At 37.5% G+C, this 23,993-nt stretch overlaps 1 long non-coding RNA gene across 5 annotated transcripts in view; it reads right to left on the bottom strand.

Annotated features, from left to right (window-relative positions):
- Positions 1-3,212: 3,212 nt before the first annotated feature.
- Positions 3,213-23,993, bottom strand: part of LOC110017367 — a 33,847-nt gene continuing 13,066 nt past the window's right edge. For 2 of the 5 annotated variants that reach the window (XR_002292736.2, XR_002292738.2), the window contains 6 exons: positions 14,906-15,058; positions 4,510-4,677; positions 4,226-4,419; positions 3,786-3,883; positions 3,614-3,674; positions 3,213-3,251 (listed from right to left, as the gene is read on the bottom strand). This is a non-coding gene — a long non-coding RNA (uncharacterized LOC110017367). Of the gene's footprint in view, positions 3,252-3,613; positions 3,675-3,785; positions 3,884-4,225; positions 4,420-4,509; positions 4,701-14,905; positions 15,059-23,993 lie in introns of all 5 variants that reach the window. The other 3 variants (XR_002292737.2, XR_002292735.2, XR_002292739.2) reach the window with 2 other exon arrangements.

Below are 23,993 nucleotides of genomic sequence, written 5' to 3'. Positions count from 1 at the left end.
TTTGCATGCTCTTAATGGGCCTCCGAGGGCCATGTTGACAGTCTTGGTTTTCACAGGGTCAGTTCTCTAAATGTATGACACAGCCTTCAGAACATTAGTAAATTTGCTCCTGACCTAAGCAACTTATGCAGCATCGTGTATACGAACATAAACTAAAACCTTTGCAACTAGGATGTGACTAATTTAAGTTTCTAAGGATCTTCAGATTTGAGGATTAAGTTAGGCATGACAACAACTTACATTTGCTCAGATGGTCAATACACTTCAGTGACCTTTGCAATAAAAATATATTTTTTTTAAAACTACACAAAGACCATTAACAATGAGTGTATATTTGAATGCTTAGATTATAATAAAATGAATTTGGTTGAAATAAGAAACTAATGTTGTTCTCTATGATGTCCATTCATCTAAATCAAAAATGACCTAAATTCTAATCTCCTGCACCACCGTCTTTCCTCTTTAAACTGAGTTTTACCATCCTCCTATGCAGTACTGCCCCTTAACCACGATTGATGATAATGACCTTTTAACCGTAGACTTTATTCATGTACAGTGAAGCACTACATCTGCAGTTCATGAACAAGCACTAAAAAGCTGAAACAGCTGTAATAAATTCAAAAGAAGGCCAGTTTTATTAAAGCTACATTTTAATAAACGCTAATTCAGTAAATGCCTATTCACATTAGTCAGCAATATTTAAAAGAAAGGTTTGTGGACTACAACAGTGTCAGAAAGCAATATTTTATTACAGGTAAAAACTATTCCTTTGATAATAACTTTTTAAGGTCATACAAGTAACATATTTACTCCACCATGAAACTCCATACTAGAAACATGAAAGAAAAACATGTTCATTTCTTCTCACCAAGAAACTGTTAAAAAGTTATAGTGAGAGTCATGTAGTCTCCATTTTTCTTCAAGATCAGAGAAATAAACCTATACTAAAATGGTTTATATAGCCCGATGAAATTGTGTTAGAGACTCACTATGATGGAAATCATGTTTTCACACAAGCTACTATGACAAGCCACAACTCCCTGCTCCGCTCCATTCTGATGCATCTGCTGGCAGACAAATAGATCCACGAATGTCTTTATTTTTCTTGTCTGAGCTGACATCTGGCTCAAAACCTGTAAAGCTGAATAGCTCCAATTTTGCTTACCATTTTTGTAGCCTGGTAGGGCCTAATGTTAGTTTGGGGTTGTGAGGGGCTGTAAGCTAGAAGGTGAGCACAAAAACAAATAGAAAACGAGAAGGGGCCAGTCCCGCCAACAACTCAGAGGTGAATTTACAACGGACTACTGCAAGTCTGCAGAAACTAAGTCCTAGAAAACGACACAGTTTTTTTATTTTTTTGTTTTGGCGAAAAATGGCATAATCATAATTAAAAGACCACTCCAAGAGGATTGGGGTGGAACTTTAAAGCTTTAAGATGTTGTTTATTAGGTATAACATCTTTATACATTTTTTTTCTTCTCACTCTTGAGGTTGATTTACCATTTTGCATTGTGTCTTAAAATCTCTAGCTCCGTTTTCTCTGCAAAAAAGGCATTCCTTATTTTCACATTCTTTTTAATTTTATACATCTTAAAAAAGATGACATGAGATCATTTCATTATGACTAACTGTTTAGAAATGTTTACTGCTTAAATCTATTGAGTGAAAAGGCTTTGAGAGTGTATTGGTGATATAGCATGAACCCACTTAACTGTTCACGCAATGAAGAGTAAGGCTTTTATTGTCTCATCTAATAAGATAAATCTTACACAGTGATTTTTTTCTTTGATTAACCTAAATACATTATTTTAATTCTTTTTAAACTAGGTGAATAACGTTTATTCTCTTTTTCATGGTCCAGTAGCCATCCCATGAGAAAATGTTTGATAGAAGTCTCATTTTTCTTCTATTCTGTGCTTTTTCTTTTCCTTGCTTTTCAACTGCTGATTTGAGGGTAAATGAAATTTGGTACCGAGATTCTTCAAACCACTCACTGGGAACATATGGACACATTGATCTGCCATGGTGCAATTACCAAATTTGGATGTTTTGGAAAAAAAAAATTGCATAATCTTAGCCCCTATCGCTGTGTCCTTTCCATCCGTATTAAGCTGTGTCCAGCCATGGGGAGCAGCTGGGATTTCACTAAAACTTAACAACTGTGACAATTTTACCGCTCTCCCTCCATTACAAGTTGTAAAAGTTCATAAATATTTAATCTAGTCATGTTCTTGAATGTTTCAAACATTTAATGTGACATACTAAAACAGTTACAGAATGTTATGGTATTGGGTTTCAGAACAAAAAGTGTCTATATTGATTATTTTATTGTGTACGGTAGTTACATTGCCTTATACCATATTGCTGAAAGTATAATAAAGTCACATTTTGCATTCTAACTTTGCATGTTTTAGAACATTTGAGAGAATAATAAGAAACAGAAGAATTGCAGCTATTTTGATGTGTCTTTTCATGTGAGCGTCCCTTTTAATGAGACCTCACCTCTTCACTCAAGATGGTCTCACTTAGATGTGCAAGTGGCCTGCTTTAATACGGATGAAGTAGTGACCAAACATAGTTCAAAGTCTGAAGAAATCAGAATTTCTTTTGCATTGTCCTTATGTTCTGGGGCGGCTTTGCTGCATCTGACACAGTGTGTTGAGACTGTGGCGGTTCAATGAAATCTCAAGAGCATTGAAGCATTCTGGACAGAAATGTGTTGCCTAGTGCTAGAGAGGTTGGTCTCAGAGTATTGTGAAGCAGCCTAACAAAATCCTGTGGTTTTGTGTAAAAAAAACTCAAAAAAAAAAAACCTCTTCAAAATGGGAGAAGTTTGGTCAGGTGGGCTGAACCAAAATACCTGTTTACAGGTGCAGAAGTCACATAAAAAGTCACATGAACTCATTCCAATGATTGCTTTAAAAGGTTATAAAAAAAGGATAAGGGATGCTATAAATTTTGTCTAACCCTGTTGTGTTGAATGCTTTTTTTCTTAGACAGTGACCATTGTAGTCTTGTGTTTTTTTATTTTTTTATTAAGATAAATATAATATGGGAGCCGGTTTAGCTCGTGCTGGTTTGCGGCGCCTTCCATCCGTGAAACCAGGGTTCGACTTCGGGCTGCTCCCTGTTCCCTTCTCTACTTCTGTGCCGGTCCCAAGCCCGGTTGCTTTGGGAAGGTTGCGTCAGGAAGGGCATCCGGCATAAAACATTGCCAAGTTTACCATGCGACTTGTTCGCTGTGGCGACCCCTGATGGGAAAAGCCGAAAGAGAAAGAAGAAGATTAAGATAAATATAATATAACTTAACAGTTTTATCCATGTGTGTAAACGTAAATTTACCAAATTCAATTTTTCCTTAAAATAAATATAAAAGGCTATTAGGCTGTTGTCTGTCTTTATTCTGTCTGACAGCAGCTTTTGTTGTCATCTCTCTCACATTTGTTTTAAAGCTACAGCACATTTGTAAGCATTTTGAGTATAATATATGTCAAAAAGAATGAAAAGGTCTGTCACATGAAGCCATTGTGAGCACAAGAAAGACACAATTTGAAAGAATAAATCCAATAATTTCAGAATCATGGGACAAATATGAGAGAGAGGCAGTCCAAACCTTGGTTTGTCACATCTCCAGCCAGACTCCTCTGCACTTCAGAGAATTTCCCTGCCTTAATCTGAGACAAATTTGCAGAAAGGTGTGGGAAAAGAGGAAGAAAGAACAGATATAATTGCATTATATGCTAGAGGGCAGTGGAATAGGAAAGAAGGATGCAGAAAATATTCACATTTTTGTTTTCAAGAGCTTTAAGCCTTTAGCAGGTTTGGCTGCAGTGCAGATTCTGTTGATCATGTATTCTCAGGAAAAATCCACAGCTTTGTTAACCTATCAAAACACAGTCATTACAGAAACAAAGTATATTATTCTATGCGTTTTTTTCCACATACATTTGAAACCTTTTTAGACATTTTTGAGTTCTGCTAAGAATAATTATAACAAACAAGTCTGGTAAATAGATCAGATAAGACATAAAAGTTAACTTGAATGGTGTTGGAAGAAAAACATGATTCACTTTTTTTTTTCTACCCTTCTGACATATTTTTTTAAATGTAGCTATTTACATGTGTGTATGACACTTATCCTTTTTTATTCCCAAATGTGCTTTTTTTTTCAAATTTTGCAAAAATCCTATTCAATTTCAGAGTAGGGTGCAACATGAAGCAGCACCTAATATGTTTGACGGGATGAACCCTGAAGCAGGACACAGACTGTAGTAAGTTGAAAACGGTTTATTCATTGCTAGTAGTGGTGGAGGGTTCTGGACTGCAATTCACGTAGCTTGGGTGGGCGATGAAGCGGGTGAGCTGCAGGTCTGGTGGAAGCTGTAATGACTGATTTGAGTTGGAGCCTGGGTTGGTTTCCTGTGGAAACACAAAATGGGTCAGCGTGCAGATGGTAACGTAGTACTTGGCATAAAGCTTGGCCTGAGAGCGTAGTATGGGTCAGTTTACCGCAGAAAGCAGACGGACTGACGTTGGCTGAAGGGTGTTGGAGTCCAGATAAAGGGTGCAGGTGAGCAGATTGTAAACCGGTAGGTGTGGGAGGTGACCAGGATCCTGACAGCATCGAGCTCTGCATGCCTCACGTCACAACTGCTCTTACAGGTGAATATGGGCTGTCTATGGGTGAAAGATAGGCAATTCTGTATGGGGCACACAGGTGACCCAAAGAAAGTTTTAAATTTGTAAACCAGTTAGTGAGCAGTTTGCTGTCATCCTAAATCTGACCACTAGCTTTCAAGATTTGGGTTTTTACTTTATCTGGTTTCTTAGTGTACCTTCACACCTTGGAAAGCTGGAAAATCTGATTTGATTTAACATTTGATGTCTAAAAAGCATCTGCAGTATTCACTTTGGTCTAGCTTCACCTTTGCTGCTGACTCCGCCCCTTGCAGAGCTGATTAAGGCTTTCTACTCCACCAATTACCAGGTTGGGAGGAAGGTTTAAAATCTCCCTAAAACTCCTGCTTCAGTGGTGGTTGAATTATTGGGTGGAATCTGATCCTTAGCTTGCCTCTGCATTCTGCCAAGGCTTCAAAGTTTCTCTCTGGTTTAGTTAATTTTCTAGCCCTGTGGTTTCACCCTTCTTATGTGTGCTTCTGTGGTTTAGTTCCTGGTTGGCTTCCTCTGTTGTTAACTGCTGTTTGATAATTTTCCATTTGATTAGTTGTTGTAGTTTCGTGTTGTATTTTGTTAAAATGTTAATGCTAAAAGCCCGAGTGTTTATGTGAATTCATTCACACATTGCAACACTTTCTGTAAGTCTTTGGTGTATATTAGTCTGTTTTTTGCTTTGTGACTCGCTCCACCAGAAACACTGGGGTGTGGTGCCATTTTTAACCTTCCTGGTTTCTAAATTCTTCATGTTACCATTTTTCTTCCTTTTTCTTGGATTAGTGACATAACACACTTCTTCATAGTTGTCGAAGAGACATTTTTTTTCTTCAATTTTTGTCTTCCTCATGTTTGCAAGGTAAGTTTTCTTCCCTTAAAACGAACACCATTCACTTATTCTGCTCTTTAGTTTCCTAAATAGAATGTCAATGTTTTTGGTTAATGGAATCCCTCAGTTTTTAGGCAGACTTGTGCCTGCTTGTCAGTGTAGTCTGCACCAGAGATAAGACTGGTTATCACACCTGGGCAAACAAAGCATACCATTTGTCAACAGGTCATAGACCTTTCTTTCCCAAATACTAAAAGAAAACACAAAAACTGTAATTTAATTTCTTGAGCAGAATCAATATGTGGAACCTACAGAAACCACCACAGACATCCGTTACACATACAGAAAATGATGGCCAAAGACCTAAAATGAAAGTAGAATAAGTGAACATACTTTTCATTTTTTTATTCAAATGTTAATCTATTTACTGTATGTACTGTGTATTGAAATGTTAAGTGTTAAAAAAGGGTTTAAAAGTTATGCATAATCTACAAATATATAGTTTTTTAAAATTTACTGAAATCAGTCATCATGAAGTAAATTGGTGTGGGACTTAAGTAAGGGATAAAGCCCAACAAGGTGTTCATTATCAGAAACTTATGTGTGAACGTCAGACGGTTGTCTCTGCTTGAAGCGCATTATCTTGATTATACCATGGTCACATGTGAAAGAAATACATATTAAATCAATTATTAGTACTTTAATCTTGTTATGTTTTAGGTTTAAATTGTTTTCACAAGAAGCGGATTATTTCATTAATGATGTGACACTTTGTCAAGGTAAAGGCTACTGAGCCTGCTTTGACCTGCTCTGCCACAGTGGACAACAATGATATATATGCTAAAATGATGTTAAGTGGTACAAAGCGTAATCTCGGAGGGAAAGTGCACCTCTTACTTCTTGTTTTTTGTCCAGATGATGAAGCAATTTGTTTTTCAAAGAAACAAGTATTTTCCTAGATTACTTCTATTGCAAGAAATATTCACCATTTACTCTGATTGTCAAGCTATTTCTTTCATTTATCAACAATACAATTATATATCAACGCATATTTACTCTTCATCAAGCTTTATAAGCACTATCCATTATCACTTATTAATATACACCCTGCAGTTAATCAGAATTGAGTATTCACCCGGACCTTGGTATATGTTTTTTCTTCTACCCACTCTTTTTTTTTAAACAATTGTATTTTCTGTTTGAAAATAAAAGGAAATCAAATCAAAATCAGGCTCACATGTTGTGGAAACAAAAGACATGCAAAATATTACACTTTGGGTGTAATCTGCCATTAAAGTAATTGTACAGATCCGTCACTATTGAATGTGGGGAGACGTATCGTCCATGAAGGACGATACGTCCTCATCCAGTCAGCAGCCCAGGACAGATCCTCACCAACTTCTTTAAACTGTTTCAAATCTGTTTTAAATCCCACCAAACCATTCAGAACTGGCGAGCTGAGGCCACTACATAAGTCATAGAAGGTACTAAGCCGGAGCCCACAAACTTTAAAGGATCGCAGTTTCATCATAAAATAAAAGTGACGTTGGCCCTTCTTATATATAACACTGGTATTGTAAGCCCAGTCCAGTTTGTGGCTGAGGTGAAAGATACGTTAACTGTCCACCACTTTAGTGTCCGACCTGTGGAGGCTACACATAGTTTTATTGAGACCATCTCTGTGGCCTTACCATGTGTCAAATAAAAACTCAAATATAGCTATGATATTAATAATATATGCTCTTAAATTAAAAAAAGTTTAAACTTAATAACTTTTCTCAAAGGGGCACCATCTTTTTTAATTGGAAGGAAATTGTTACACATTATGATAATTTATCAATCTTGACCTGAAAATTGATTAAGAAGAGTAATACGATTTATCAATCTCAACACTGCAGGCAGGTAGTTGTCCTGATCATCACGTGTGAAAACAAAAACGACAATGGCTGGTTTATGAATATTATTAAAAAATTTACATATACATTAAACAATGATGAAAAGCTCAAACCAACAATAGTGTGTGGATGAGTATGTCTGTGTGGAAATGGGTGAACGTTTGTGAGAAACAAAGTAATGTCTCAGGACTCAGGGGAGGGGACTTTCAGTTGAAGTGCATGGTCAGATGCCTTAGCAAAATTTAAAGTGTGTCTACACATTGGACTGTAATGATGGCTTGATCATTTTTTTGCTGCCATCACATGCGTTTTCTGCTGTGATGCACTTGGTTGTTTGTACATTAAAGTAGAATAAACCCATTTCAGCATTTTTCATTGAATTAACCACAGAAAAATATTATTTTGTAAGGACCTGGTTGTTTTCTTACAAAGAAACTGCACATAATTTCAGGGAATGAACTGTCAGAGCTGTCAGCATCTAAATATGTCTGAGCTCCTCCACTATTCTAATTAGATAGCAAGCTCTTTGTCATTTAGGCTGTAAAAAGCATTTTCTTTCTTTCACAGCATTTTTTTCCACTTTAGATGATTGCAGTTGAGGTGTTTTTGCTCTGCGTTTACCCGTTTTTTTCACTTTCCTTTGTTCATCCGTATTCTTGCTTTGCTTTTGATCTCTCAACATCACATTTTATAATCAAACTTTTCTTAGCAGTGTTCCAGTCGCTTAAGCACGCCATGGCTTCATACACAACTGATGACAGGTAATATCCGTGTTTTGTTAAAGTTGCTGTACTTTAAAAATATAAATGTATTGCTTTTTTTATGGAACAAGTAATGACTTTCTTTTGAATACAGCAAATTTGAAGTCCAAAACAAACTGTAAATAATGGATTACTGGAACGTTCGCCTTCTTAACCCACATAGTGTAATAAGCTGTCAAGATTTTCCCCAATTTATTTACTTGCCCTCCTAGTGGCATACTCTTTTGGAGTTTTGCAGTATTTGTTTGGGTGTCAAAGCAAGCACACATAATCTCCCAGAAGAAAATTAAGCTGCAAACAACCACTGATCCCACCAGCTGAAGGCAAAGCATGCTGGCATATGTTACTTATGGTTACTTTGGGGTTTATTTACTATTTTTAAAGAATATCCATAATCTATGGATATGTTTCAGTGAAGAAATAAAATCATTTCTAAAAAATAAGATTTAGGGATAATAGATGACAATGTCAGCACCTAAAGGTTCAACTGCCTGTCTGTCTAATTCCACTGTGTTCCTTTTATAAACAAGGAGATTCAAATTGTTGGCAGGATTGCTTCTTCGAGCTCTATGATGCCGTTATGAAATTCTGCAGTCATCTTAATTATTATAATAATGTAATACTTTATATATGTTAGTTTATCCAATAAGATAGGGAATAAAAAGAAGTAAGCTGTACCAGCAAAAAATGAATGTGGGAACTCTTTTTTCAAAAGAGAATTTAATAAAAAAGATGACAGTCTCATTATAACAAAATGTTTACCATTATAAAATACAATCATTTTATTCATTAAAACCATCTTCATTATTTTGCTCTAATGATCTTAAATAGATGCCATCACCTTGCGTGACCTTTATTGTTGTTATTGATGGACACCTAAAGGTAGAGACAAAGAATACAAATGCACTATCCTTGATATGAAAATCACCTGGCTCAGGCACAAACCCTTTTTCAGCTTTGGGGCTGTTTTATTGAAGTCTTGTCTCCCTGCTAACAACTGTGTGGGCTCAACTAAAGCAAATCTCTGCATCACACACCAGTGAAGAATTTTTTTCTCATCTGGACCAGCTTTGATTCAACATCTGACCATCTGACTCAGCTGAAATCAGCTTGTACTTTGTCCAGATGTAGTCCAGCTTTATTCCAGATCCTTTCCAAGACCAGTCCACCCCTATATAGCCGCTGGATTCATTTCAGCTGAGCACTGGATCAATGTCAGCTTTATGTCTGGGTCTTCCCTCATGATACCTACCTTTAACTTAAGTTACACATTTATCTTCAAACTATTCACATTAATAAAACAGTGCAAAATAACAGTTTACCATGGTTTGTTTAATCAAAAATTCATCAAAGGTTTGATGAAAATTCTGTTAAGTAAATGGCTGAGATTTTGTTTGAAGTCATCTTAACTGCAGCTGCACTTATCTTTCTGAATATTACATTAAATTCTTGTATTCAAAAGAGGACCAAAACCTGTTTTAATATGACTATGAGATAATGGCCAACGAAGTGTGAATTATCAGAAATCATACCATGGTCCAGGTGAATACTTGATTCTGATTGGTTGCTGGGTGTGGATTAAAAAGTGATAATCCACACCTAAAAAAGAAGTTCCAGTCACATAACTTAACTGTTCTAAATCGCTGTGCTGGCTTCTTTAAAACAAACTTTTTCTTATTCATCTGAACAAAAACAAGCAGAAAGAGGTGAACTTCCTCTCTGAACTGATGCTTTATTCAACCCATCGTGACAATCAGCATTTATACCACTTTTCTTTGCTGCTGCAGTCGAGGTCGGTACCGGTTCAGCTAAGCGGCCCGTTGTCATATTACCGCACTGCACCAGTGCTAGTCTGCTTTTTGTGAAAAAAGCAATCTCAACTGAAAAAACAACAAGAATAAAGAACTAAAAACTTATTGAACATTTATTTCTTTTGTAAGTTGAATATTTATTTCTTTTAAGTTTTGTACGTTGGCCTTCGAAGTGTGCATTATCAGAAATGAACGCACTTTGCGAAAGTAACTGTCCTCCGCTCTGCTTCACTTTAATCCGTACCCAGCAGAAAATCAGAATCGAGTAGTCACCAGGACTATGATATAAAACACATTAATTAAAAGGAAAAGACTCCTATACCATTTTGTTGACCATATTTTAATGTATTTCTTTACAGGTTTCTAAAAAGGAGTAAACCATGCGGAATATTTAAACTCTACAGTAATCCATTCAATCTTTTAAATCAAAATTCAAAAAATATTTATTATTTAGAAATGTATTATTTTAAAAAAAGGAAGAAAAAAGAGTTATTTGAGATCAGCAGTCCAATGGACTATGGAGGTAAACATACTTTTTCATTGTCCAGCCCTACATTTAGGTAAAGTAAAGTCAGTCTGCAGGATAAAATGTTAGTGGTTTTTAAACGATTCCTCTATTTGTAGCAGATTTTAAAGGAAATCTACAACTGCAAAACTTTTCCAAAAAAAGTTAATATTTTCAAACTGAGAGATCCAAAAAACACTACTGTAATTTGCTCTGTGGATGAAGGATCTTTGAATTAGATTACTATATTGTTTAGAACTGTTAAAAAATGTCCCCATAATTCATCAATTAAAGGCTCACTCGTCGTCAGGATAAATATATATACACATTTTTTTGTTCCTTTTTGTAATGTTTTCTTTTTACATTGCGTGGGCTTGTAGTCTGCAGTTAATTTTTTATTTTTTTAAACTTGTCCTGTCCATCGGCTGAGTAAACAGATGAGAGCCGAAGGCCTTTTGGGTTGGACATATTTTACTTTAACAACAGGGGTTATGACTCTTCAGACAAACCAGAGGTATGTCTGAATAAGCCCCTTTTGTAATCAAGGCCAACTTTATTCATTTTAGTCATATTTGAAAATCTTTCGTGTTGGATCAGAGGGAAAGGAAAGGAGGGAAGAGGAGAGAGGGATGGTAGAGAGGGGGGGGGGTAAGAGAATATAGAAAAGGGGGGGGGGCTGTAAAAGCCATGAAGCAGCATTAAGCAAAAAGTTTCTGGATGGTTATACTCATTACGGTGAGGTTCAGAAGTAATGCAAGCAAGGGCGGGGCCTGTCTACATACACACTCAGATGTTATAAACATACCTGTTGGCTCCAAAAATTTTCACATGTCAACATGTACATAATACAACTAATGCATTCAAACCAACTAGTGTGAAAAATTTCATTCAATCGCGCAAAATATTAGTGCAAAGGTGAGCTAACACCTGTGCTCAAGTGAGTGTTTGTGTTCTTGTAAAATGGATGATGGAATGTAAAAAGAAGGAGGGGCAGTGCCCAGTCATTCCCACACCAAGACCCACGCCACAGCAGCAGCGGTACCCTGCAACGCCGGTACGGTTGTAGATACAGAAAAACCGTCCCCTGGGTGTTCACATCCTTCACCCAGGCCAGGGCCAACAGGACCGCCACAGGGGCCCCCAAAGCCAGAGAGCAGGGAGGCGTAGGGGGACATACATTGCAAGCCCCAGCCCAACCAGGAGAGCAGCCTCCCCGCCGTGCCGGGAGGGCCCAACGCGGGGCCTTACCCCAGAAGAGAGCCCACAGCCCTAGACGAGCACTCCACCACCACCCAGGAGTTCTGGACATCCCCCCACCCCAACCCCAGGTACGAGCCAGGGCCCCCCAAGGGAGGCCCACCCCGCCCTCCAGGCAGCCACCCACCCGGCCCACGGTTGGTCCAGGAGAAAGCAGGGGTCAGCCATCCCCCCCCCCAGGAGGAGGACACCCAGGGGAAGAGGGGGTTCACAAGAAGTGTTCTAAACATGGCCCAACCAGGCTCGCCCACAGTTGGAAATTTGGCGAGGCCCAGCGCTAAGGGGCAGGGACCAGAACCCACACCACAGGGATACAAACAGCCCGTGGCTCAGATGTGATGTGATCCCCAGCTCTTGGTCTTGCCAGAGCGATCAGGGATCCCTTTCCCTACGTGGAGAGAGGGCTGCCGGGCCCAGGGAGGCACCACCCAAGGAACACGGCCGCCATTGCCAAGGGCCCAGTACCCCCTACCTGAGGACCCCACAGCACACCAGCCCCACCCAGGCACCGGACCCAAACACCCGACTAACGGATACCCAACTGCCTCCCACCGGGCACCGGAAGGCCCCGACCCCCACCCCCAACTACGGCAGACAGACAAGGAGCAGCGACAACCTGGTCTAAAGCTTTTAGACAGGAATCTGCTGTTTGACTTCTGTATTGACTTACATTAATATTTTTCTTGTTTTCCAGTTTATTAAAATTGTTTTTCAGCAATAAAAAAGTTGTGAAAATGATAGATTCTAATCCTCCTTCTTTATCGAAATTTCTGACCAGAAGCTTTCATCTGTGCATATGTTTGGCTGATAAATGGTAGATCTGACAGGTGGATCTTTCCACATAACGCCTGTTCTAAGTCCAGCCATGAGTGGGTTTCTGGATTATTTTTTAACCATTTTAAGATTTATTGTATTCTATTTGCAAGAAAGTACTTGTAGAAGTTAGGTAATTCTAAACCTCCACAGCTTTTTGCAGATTTTAAAGTTTTTAGACTAATTATTGCAGGTTTATTGTTCCATAAAAAGCTTAATCCAGTAGTTTGCAGTTTTAAATCAAGTCAGCTCGACCCTAACACTGGGTCATAAAAGCGTTTAAAAAAAGAATAAAACTTGCAATGACAAGATGAATAGTTTCATTGCTGAAACTAACATTATGTATTTTATTAACAATTAATGATCAAGCTTTTCAAACAACACACACCATCAAACATTTGCTAAATAAAAGTTGGCAATGTCCATTTGTAGAGCAGTTGACTTTTAGGCAGAAGTGTCACTGAAAAAGAGCTTACACAAGGTTTGATGTTTTCCTGGTAATTAAGCTTCAAGACTTTTTTCAACCACCTAAAGATGGCTTTTGTTCTGTTTATTTTATATTTTTTTACAAAAAAAGTATTGTGTCCATCTCCACTTGTGGTGTTTGTGGAAACTTTGTCTTCATATCCATTCACGGTATTAGTATATGCTGTGTTTTTTCTATATATCACTTCTCAATTCTCATTTTCAATTTTAGGTTTAAAATTTTAAACATTATTATTGACCTTAAATGTTGATTTACTGTCTGAGTTAATTAAAAATAACAACAATAATAATGATAATAAAATAAATAAATAAATAAACTTCTGCCTATAAAAGCAACAGCAAAACACAAGAAAGTTAGTCTGTCTATAAAGTCTCTAAAAAAGTCGTGCAGGGACTGCTCGAGGGGCTTGCTGTGATTTGCAATAAAAGTCAAGTGCTTCTTCAGCAAACTCTTCAATATATGGTTTATTTTCCAGGGGGTGCCTCCTAAGATCTAAGATCTCATCTCAGAAAGCCACAAACAGTCGTAATTCGCTGAATGTCTCTATAGGAAATGCAGTCCATTTTTAAGGGTAACTTGCATTGCTATGTGTATTAAAGTGAGCTAAATAATGTGGTTACTACTAGTCACTCAGGTGAATAAGTACATGTTTTGGGTTTTTCTTGTGAGTTACTCTGATAGAAACCAGATAAAAAAGGATAATTTTTTTCCCCATAGGATCAAATTAATTATAATTATAATTTAATCAATATTTGTAACAACACTCTGTGTTATTATTTTTTATACCATGGTCCAGGTAAATACTCAATTCTGATTGGCTGCTGGGTGTGCCTTAAAAGTGATAACGCACGGTCATAACCGCACGCCCCAAAAAGAAGTTCCGGTCACCTAGCTTAAATGTTTTGTATCACAGTTCCGGGTTCTTTAAAACAACCATTAGCTTCCTCCTCTGGACAAAAACAAGCGGTAAGAGGGAAACTTTCTCTTTGAACTGATGCTTTATTTAACCCATCGGGAGGATCAGCATAAATATATCACTTTATATCGCCGAATCTGGACTGCAGTGGTGGTGCGGCGCCTTGTTATCGTGACATTGTGCTGCACCACGTTACAAATAGTCCGCTTTTCGTGAAAAAGTTATCCAAATTGGAAAAAAAACAAGAGTTAAGGGCTAAAAACTGGTTAATATTTATTTCTTTTGTAAGTTACCATGGTATTAGCAGGTTAATGGCCTTCGAAGTATGCATTATCCCTTTTTAACGCCCTTGTAAAGCAAGCAAAAATTGTTAAAAATGTGCGGTTCAGGCATCCACGGTGTGCGTTAAAAAGTGATAATGCCCACTTCGTCGGCCATTAACCCTTACTTAATGCATTCGCAGCAGCTGATCAGAATCGAGAATTCACCTGGACCATAGTTTCTGATAATCCACACTTTATTGGCTATTAACCCTTACATAATCAAGCAGAGTAGAAACATGACTCAATTTTATACAGTAATTTATCTCTTATTCTTTGAAATGACTCTACTCCAGGGGTCACCAACACAGTCCCCGCGGTCGCATGGTCGCCCATGAGGATCACTTTAAGTGCTCGCAAGGCATGTTCTAAAAATATCACAGATCACAATGGAATTCAATATTATTTTCTAAAAAGTTTCCTTCATGTTTGGAACAAATTAGGGATGCATCCGGTTCCGCACACACAATTACCATGGATCCCAGTCCTCCCTGTGCCTCGCACACACTTCGCCCGTGCATCATTTAAATGAACTGTATCTTCACACCAAACGCAGTTAGTAAGTCAAATTTATATGCACTATCTTTGTTTTTAACATGCATCAAAGTTGCTGCTTGACGTTGTCCAAAAGTGTGTTTACCTGAAGCTCCCGCTGCGTATAGGAGGAGTTTCCGTCAAAAGCTTTTCTCAACCTCATCACAGAGGACGTTGATAATGAGAGATCAGGCTTATTTAACTGCTTCTCCTCTTTATCCAGTATCCAGTGCGATGGGCTTTACAGCAGCAAGGGACACTGTGAAATAATTTAACATAGTAGATTCTTAGATCCCCTGATTCTCTTACTTTGTTAAAAAAATAATTTCCAAGATGCAATGTCTCATTGCATTGCAGACTTTTTTCACAAAGCTTCTGAAAAAAATTCTAGAAAACAACCGAAGCTTTGTTTAGAGCTGCACATTTATTTAATAAAGAACAAGAAAGCCAACTAGGTCTCAATTGTGCCTTCCACCTACTTAGTAAATGAGCAGAAAAATCACACAAACTATTGATAAAACTAACAGTAATAGGCGGAAAATGTTGCACAAAATGTTACATTTTTATTCATTAAGTGTTCAACTCTGTACCACCAATGCAACTAGTGTCCCTCCGAACTTTCAAATGGTTGTGCAGATAAACATTAATAAATCAATGTTTCATGTTTAACCTTCATATTATCCTCAATTATTACTCACACATTTGACCCTTGGGGTCAATTTGACCCCAATGGTAAAAGGAAAGGTGACCCCCTTTCCTTTTATGAACATATTTATTTCCCTTTTTGTATCTCCTTTTTTCTGAAGTCTCACTTACCCCTCCCCTTATGTTATCCGGGCTTGGGCCAGGCAGTGACAACGTTAGAGAATGTTTTTTTTTCTTTTCTTTTCTTAATGTTTTTGTGTGAAACAGAAAATCATAATGAGAACATAAGTCAGATAGTCAGAACATGGAACAGTTCTTCATGCCCAGAGTCAAGCTTTTAGTCTGCACTACTGTACACAAGACGTGCAGAGTTAGTGCATGCTCCTTGCAGACATGTTTCATGCAAAGAGTGTGTCGCACCAGACACACAGTCAGCAATGTTGAAGACAAAGTCATTATCCAAGCTCTTCATTTGAGAGGTGAGATGAAACTTTATTTATCCCCGATGGTAAAATTCCATTGTCTGCGGCAGGAGCAAAGCTCAGCAAAGTAAAGTGACCTTTAAGGGTTACAGTTCAACATTATGTATATATATATATATATATATATATATATATATATATATATATATATAGCATAAAATATATTACCATCAATTGAAAATATTTTACTTGAGATGATAATTTTAGAGGGGAGGCATGTGTAGTCGGAAAGACTTGGATGTGATCAACTCACAAGCTTACATTGGCTTCCTCATTTTGGCAAGATTTCACACCACACTATGAGAAACATCAAACTTCTCGTGGGAATAGTTGTTTTCCCCACCCCCCTGTTATGTATCAACTCAAAAGTATCAACTCTGCACCTGCAGGTGTGGTGATGTTAGGTCACACACACAGACAGACAAATTTTACACAGCTAAAACAGCCTGGGGTCAAATAAACCCCCGAGGAACACCAATGTATGCAATCTGTGTTTAGCACTTTGAAAAAAATATCATCATGATAATTTTATGCTGAATCAGTTGTCCCCATCAAATTAGGAAAAGTCATGAAACATGACGTAAAAAGAAAAAGGTTAACTATTATTTTGTGAATGAAAAACACCGAATTGGGGTTAAATTGACCCCAAGGATAATAGGAGAGTAAAACATGTTATTCTTATTACTGTTGTGTAAATCATTGATTAAAATTGTGGAATATAATTACTATTTATGTGTGAGCAATCAATTCATAGTGTTAAATTAACTACTGCTATTTATTATTGTAATTACCATTACTATACTAGACTGTGGTTTTGCTTTTTGGGAAAAAAAAGAAAATAGGAAAAAATGTCCTCATCCTCGAAAAGGTTGGTGATCTCTGCTCTAATCCGTCCTTGGGTTTCTATTATTGTAGCTTGTTCTTGGAAACTTCACGGTTACACATATTGTGTGAAGAACTGGCTTCCTGTTGAGGTGAGGAAAAGCAAAGTGTTTGAGGATTTTAATTTTGTTCCAACTGAACCACTAAAACTGTACTATTGCATTACTTTATAATTGTATTATTAGAGCTTCTGGCGGTTTTGTGAAGATTAAGCTAACTTTTGTAGACATACCTGTCCACTTTCAAAAATTGTGTTTTTTCTCTTTTTTCGGGGGAAGGGGTGGGTCACCTTTATATCAGACATTTTTTTCCCAATTGAAAAATAAATAAAACCTTTGTCTTTCAAGTTCGTTTTGCTAAACGAAGCCAAGCAGAACTTTTTTTTCATGGTGACAAAGTGAAATGTGATTGCACAAATGAAAAGATGGAAGCCTGTTCATGCCACTGATCCATGATTTTCATTGTAACACTTTTGCATTCTTGTGTGTAATTGATGTGGTAATGCAATGGCGGTAGTCAATTTAATGAACGATAAACACCTTTATTTGAACGATAAACACCTTTGTTTTACCTTCCAATATTAAAATAGTCAGAAGACCATTTAGGAAACTTCAAAGAATGGTTAAGAATTTGTTTGCCTGATGGTCAGGATGGCATATTTTTGCTCTTCCTCATTTGTCTTCTGTTTTGATGTTGCAGAAAATCCATTTTCCTCATTTTGAGGTCTTGAGGCTTGTCTCGGAGGGCCACAGGATCAATATTTGCCAAGTTTAAACCACAGGATTATCTGTGTGTCAGGATTTTCAACAGAAGCTCTCAACTGTGACATAAATTTTCAACTATCCTCCACTGTGTGAGAAGGTCACACATACCAAACAGCCTTTGTCATATTGTGCACCTAAAGTAAGGATTAAGTAGTCAATAATTTCACACCTTTATGCTGAACAATGCTATTTGTGGTAGACCTTGAAGGTATTTGTTAAAGGCCTCAAAACGGTGTGACAACGAAATGATTATTTTTGTTGAAGTCAGAGAAAATGCAGCAGTAACGAAGATGCAAAAGTTCCACTTTGTCTTCCATATGTGTTTCATTTTCTTACCCAAAGCACTTCATGAAATTCATGTCTTTGTTTTAAGTCATACCTGCAGTGTCTGTGGAATGAATAGATAAATAAATCAAAACATAAACCCCTACTGTAACATTAAAATCTATCCAACACAAGAGGCCTTCAGCTCTGATCTGCTTGCTCCGCTGTTTTACAGGACAAGTATAAATAAATAAATAAATATGTGTGTATATATATATATATATATATATATATATATATATATATATATATATATATATATATTGAAGTCTATTACCTTTGCACTCTCTGTAAATCTTAACAGCATATTTTCTAATCCCTCTATCTATTGTATTAATATCATTTAAGTCAATTTACTACAATTATAAAACCTAATTGGCTCAAATGGAGTAAGACATAATTCTTAGAGACTAAAATGATTTTTCTTTTCACAAGTCTAAAAATTGGCATTATTAATTAAACACTCACCTGAGCACAGGTGTTAGCTCACCTTTGCACTAATAGTTTGCATGATTGAATGAATGAAAGATTTCACACTAGTTGGTTTAAAGGCATAGGTATGCGTTCGTGAACACTATCTGTTTTGTGTGCATGTTGACATGTGGACATTTTTGCGGCTAGCAGGTGTGTTGATAATATTTGAGTGTGTGTGAACAGGCCCCGCCCTTTTTGTACTACATTTGAACCGTACCGTAACGATAAACAACCAGTAAACCTGTCTGCTCTATGCTGCTTCATGGTCTTATCCCCCTTCCCCTCCTATTATCACCCTCCTACCCCCCCCCTCTCTCTAACGTCCCTCTCTCTTCTTCCCCTCTTTCCTTTTCCGTCCGGTCCAACACCAAAGATTCTCAAACATGATTGAAATTAATAAATTTTGGCCTCAATTACAAAAGGGGTTTATTCAGACATACCTTTGGTTTGTCTGAAGATGAATAACCCCTCTTGTTAAAATAAAATATGTCCAACACAAGAGGCCCTCAGCTCTCATCTGTTTGCCTAGCTGTTGGACAGGACAAGTTAGAAGAAAAAAAAAAAAAAAAAAAAAATTGGCATTATTTCTTGCAGAAAAAAAAGCAGCTTAGTAACATTAAAAAAACAAACATTGAAATGTTTGCTTTCGACCTTTTGTGCCCATAGGATAATATAAAAAGCTTAGAGAAGCATTTAACCTCTTGGTCCTTTGTCTACAGATCCCACTTGGTAATGTAACAAAAGCACTTCTAAACACTATGACAGCAGTCAGGGAAAATGATCCTTAAAAAGTTTCAGGGTGTCAGCAACCCAATCAGATTGTTGTTTTTGTTGTTGTTGCTCCATAGCAGGGCCTTCATATTTCCACAAAGCTTGCTCTGATCTAAATCATATAGATATTTAAAGATCTTGATCTTTAAATTTTGCTTTCATGTATAAAAAAAATATATAAAATATTTAAACAAAGTATTGAAAATTTGCTTTCATATTTTGACAATATTCTTACAGTCTACAGTCATTTTAAGATGTAGCAGCAATTCTCTCAAGGACCAGAGTCCAGGACTAGAACTAGACAAGAACAGGGATAGGAAAGCAAAATAACACTAAGAGCACTAAAAACATAAAATCAGCTTCTTAACCCTCCGGTTGTCTTCAGGTCAAAATGACAGATCGCTGTATTGAAAAACCTTGAAATAAATTAAACGATATTTTTCAAGTTAAAATTCAATGACTTTTTCTTGACCCCAACATTAGAAAAACAGCATTGTGGTGTTAATTCATATTTCTATATTAGCTGTACTAAAAAGTTACAAACATTTTTTTGAGGTCAAAATGACCAGAAAGTCAAATTAAGCTGGAATCACAGTCACAAGGTGGGAAAATGTTTTGAATATTTGACTTTTGGTATTTGACAAAGGCTACATTATCAGTGTTTTAAATTCCCAGATATAATATCACTGTACTACATTATTTAGCACTGTTACTGAAGCTCTGATCATTATGTTGAAAGATTAACAACAGTATGTAAAATGACTTTTAACATTACAAGAGAGGTCATTTATGTTTCTGAAATTCTTTCTTTCAAAGCAGGTGTTGTCCTTGCTCTGCAGCAAAGGTTTACTGTAAACTATAAACCTGTGAAGATTAATTTCTCTGAGTGAGGTGACGACCCTGCCTAATAGATTCAGGACAACTCTGGATTTATTAATGTGAAAGTTTCTTGGTCTTATGTGACACATTGTACAAACTGGTGTGTTCTTTGAAAAACAGAATTTTGAAGGTTGGTCTGATGATGTTTCACTGCGTTTTTCAGTTCTGGTTGTTTATGTGCTGCCTACTTCAGAAGTGTGGCAAACAAGTTGAATATTTAGATGGTCAAAGACCCAGTGCTTATTGAAATGGTTGACTGATGTCCTGAGGTTTTGGTGGGGTTCAGAGGTGGTGGCAATCATTAGCTTGTTTTGTTTATGTGGCAGGTGTGAATGGGATCCTAATGTAGTTTGCAAATATGTCAAAACAAGATTGTCCATGTTTCAGAACGTCACCTGAGTTCTTAACTTCTTCTTAAAACCATCTGTCACCTGACCTGTGTGGCTTATTTTTTCATCTGTCCTTCAGATGGAGGTGAACTATACTGAGTTCTGGTCTGATAGCTCTTCTACCATCCTTTTGTGGAGCAGTTGTTTAGTTACCCCATGCACAAATCAAACACTCCTGACTGCACTGCATATAGACCACAATGTTTTGCTTCTCCCTCCATATCATATCCTTAGGGAGGACCAGATTTCCGCATTGTTTTTCTTTGTTTGAAGTGTACAAAATATTGATTCCATAATATATTCCATAATATATATATAAAATATTGTCTATTTAAGATACTTCTGATTTTACACGATGACACTTGAGGAAGGACAGCACTTTTATTTCTAGTTGATCCCCTTCTTTCTTGGGTTCAGTCCTGCAAGTTTCCTTTTTCTTGGTTTTTTACCAAAGTCCACAGTCCTTTAGGACAATCCTAATGTGACTCCTTTCCTTCTTGGTCATTCTGAATTGTTAAGTATAGTTTCTCTCTGGTACTGTAATGTTCTGATTATCGATTCATGCATTTTCTAAACCCACTTGGTCCTATTTAGAATCAAGGAGATGCTCAAGCAATCCCAGCTACTGTTTGGCGAAAGATACGGGATACCCTGGACAGGTAACCTGTACATTCCGGGGCTGAGAAAACAGAGAAAACACATATATGCAAAAGGAGAATATGCAAACTCCACACATAAAGGTCCCACCTGAGGTTTGAACCATTGCCTTCTGGCTGTGAGGCAAATGTGCTAGCTGCAACACTATTGTGCAGCCCACTAGTACTCTGATTAATCTTAGATTATCTTCAAGTGGGTGAAGGGAGTCAGTCATAAAGCTAAAATCAAATTAGCTGTCATGCACCTACGTGTGTGAAATTTGTTCTCCACATTTGAACCATGCGCTGGGGTACAGACACAGCCGTGCTCGAGAACCATTTGGTGGTTTAACCCTCAATACAACCCTTTTAGGCTGACTATCAAGCAGGGAGGCATTGGGTCTAATTTTATTTTTTATTTTTTTGCAAATTTGGTATGATTTGACCTAGGTTTGAACTCACAATCTTCCAGTCATTGAGCATGCACTCTTCCACAAGGCCACAGAGCATCAACGTAGTGGTCACTGTGTGTGGGTGGGTATTCTGTGCATCTCAACATTCAGATTCCTTCCTTGAAATGTACAGAACAGATCAAGTAGGGTAAACTTTGGCATTTTCCTGAGTAATCATATCTGTCCACAGCACTGATGTGGGAACTTCTAAAATGTTCAGCTCAACTGATGTGTTGTGCTTTTTTCACAAATTTCTGAATGTTTTGGGTTTGGTGTTCACATCATTTCTTAAAAAAAACAGAAAACACTTTTTTCACTTCCCAAGTCCAACATTTCCCATGAACAAGTGCAGCTTTGTAACATTCCAGAAAAAGTTCAGTGTTTAATTGACACAATTACTTTTAAAATTGATTAGTCTCATTTCATTTAGAAGATGATTCTGGGCAACCTCAATGATGGTCTTAGCTTTATAATTTTTTTCATTTTACAAAGCCCATTATGATGCTCTCGTTGAGACAACTGTGTTTTAATACTGGGCTATATAAATGACAATGAATTGAACTGAATGGAATTTTAGAAGACTGGCCAAGGTGACTCTTAACTCTGTATCTAAAATCTATTGATGATTTCTGTAATCTGCCAGTTTTTAAATGCTTTTTTCCAGATTTTCAAATTATCTGAAGGATATTCCTCTCAAAGTCTTTGATACTATGGCTTTAAATATTATCAGTCATGTTATCACAAAATTCTGCTCGTCTTAATCATTATTACCCGTTGTAAGACACGGATGACTGGGAATCTTCACTGACAATGTGCCAAAGACTTTGAGACTTGGGAATTGGAACACAACCAACCAAATACTCTAAATTTGTCTGTTGATTTATCTCTCCAAAATTTCAATAAAAAACTCATATCAATAATGGACAGTCGCTCCTTTAAAAATAAAAACAGTTAAAGCCATAGCACCTCCTCCTTGGAGAACAAAGGAAACCAAGAGACTTAAAAGAATCTCTCAGGGTGCGGAAAAAAATTGGCACAAAACAAAACTAACAATTCATTTAGTTGGAATAATGTATACAAGTTATCTCATATTTGCTTATTTTATGCATCACCTAGCTATATATATATATATATATATATATATATATATATATATATATATATATATATATATATATATATATATATATATATATATATATATAAAAATTATAAAGCTATATATATATATGTATAAATATATATATAAATATATATATATAAATATATATATATATAGCGGCTGGGTAGCTCGATTGGTAAGGTGCAGGACTGTCATGCAGGAAACCCGGGTTCGATTCCCAGGGCGGAATGAACAATTAATGGCAATGAAAAATGGGAATTACTCATGGCAATTACCATGACAATGGAAATGGGGCAATTAACATAACAATGACGGGCAATCATCATCACCCAGTGAGGGTCCTTGGGCAAGACCCTTAACGCTACCGCCTACCTCACAACATGAGAGACAATGAACCACATGTCATGCCGGCTCAGACGTCGCCCGGCCAAACAAGGTCTGCGTCAGGTGCTGAGGGACCAGAGCACCCTGATGGAAAGTGGGCTACTGGAACAAGACGGAAATGGACTAGATGTGAGAACAAGGTTCTGTTAGAATGCTACTACTCAAGTTATCCCACCCAGAGGGGTTACATGCAGAGAATGTGGAATGAATGGATGCTTCGAAACCCACAATCAGGGCTAACTGCCAAACAACTAGCCCAGTGCTCTAACATCCACAAACGGCAACTCCTATCACAACTTGAGATTGAAGCAATACAATACAATGCCACGGGTGAGCCAGAACAACAGGTCAGAGAGGAGGTTATACCACACTCCCACCCTGAGATTGGGTACACAGCCCCAACAACCACAAAGACACTGAGCGAGGCAGCAACTGACCTGAAAGACAAGATCATGTCTACAATGAACACTAGGCAACCTCGACACCAGCTACAACGGTTAAGTGATGTACCGCCTGAAAGTCTACTGGAAACTGTGAATGAAGCATTGAGGGCAATTCCTACCACAACCATCACAGAAACCAATGAACTGGTTTACACTTCAGCAGCAGTGATCCTTGAGATGCTTGGCTATAAGAGCAACCATGGAAGAAAACAGTACCCACCATGGAAGCAACGGTTAGAGGCCAACGGTTAGAGGCCAAAATCAAGGCAACTCGGAAGGATGTGAGTAAGCTGACAGAGGCTTAAAGAGGTACAATGAGAAAGCAAGTACCTAAGAGATACAGCCAGATGTCCATACCTGAAGCACTGGAAACTGCCAAACAAAGGCTCCTAGCCTTGAGCAGCCGCCTAAAGAGGTACACAAGAGACAATGAAGCCAGACGAATAAACAGGCTCTTCGCAACTCAACCTGCAAAAGTGTACGCTCAGTGGCAGGGTCAAAACAGCCGAGCAGACCCACCAAGGCTGGAAACTGAACAGTACTGGAA

The sequence above is a fragment of the Oryzias latipes genome, chromosome 3, assembly GCF_002234675.1.
Source record: "Oryzias latipes chromosome 3, ASM223467v1".
Lineage (NCBI taxonomy): Eukaryota > Metazoa > Chordata > Actinopteri > Beloniformes > Adrianichthyidae > Oryzias > Oryzias latipes.
This window is presented reverse-complemented; position numbering and strand designations above follow the sequence as displayed.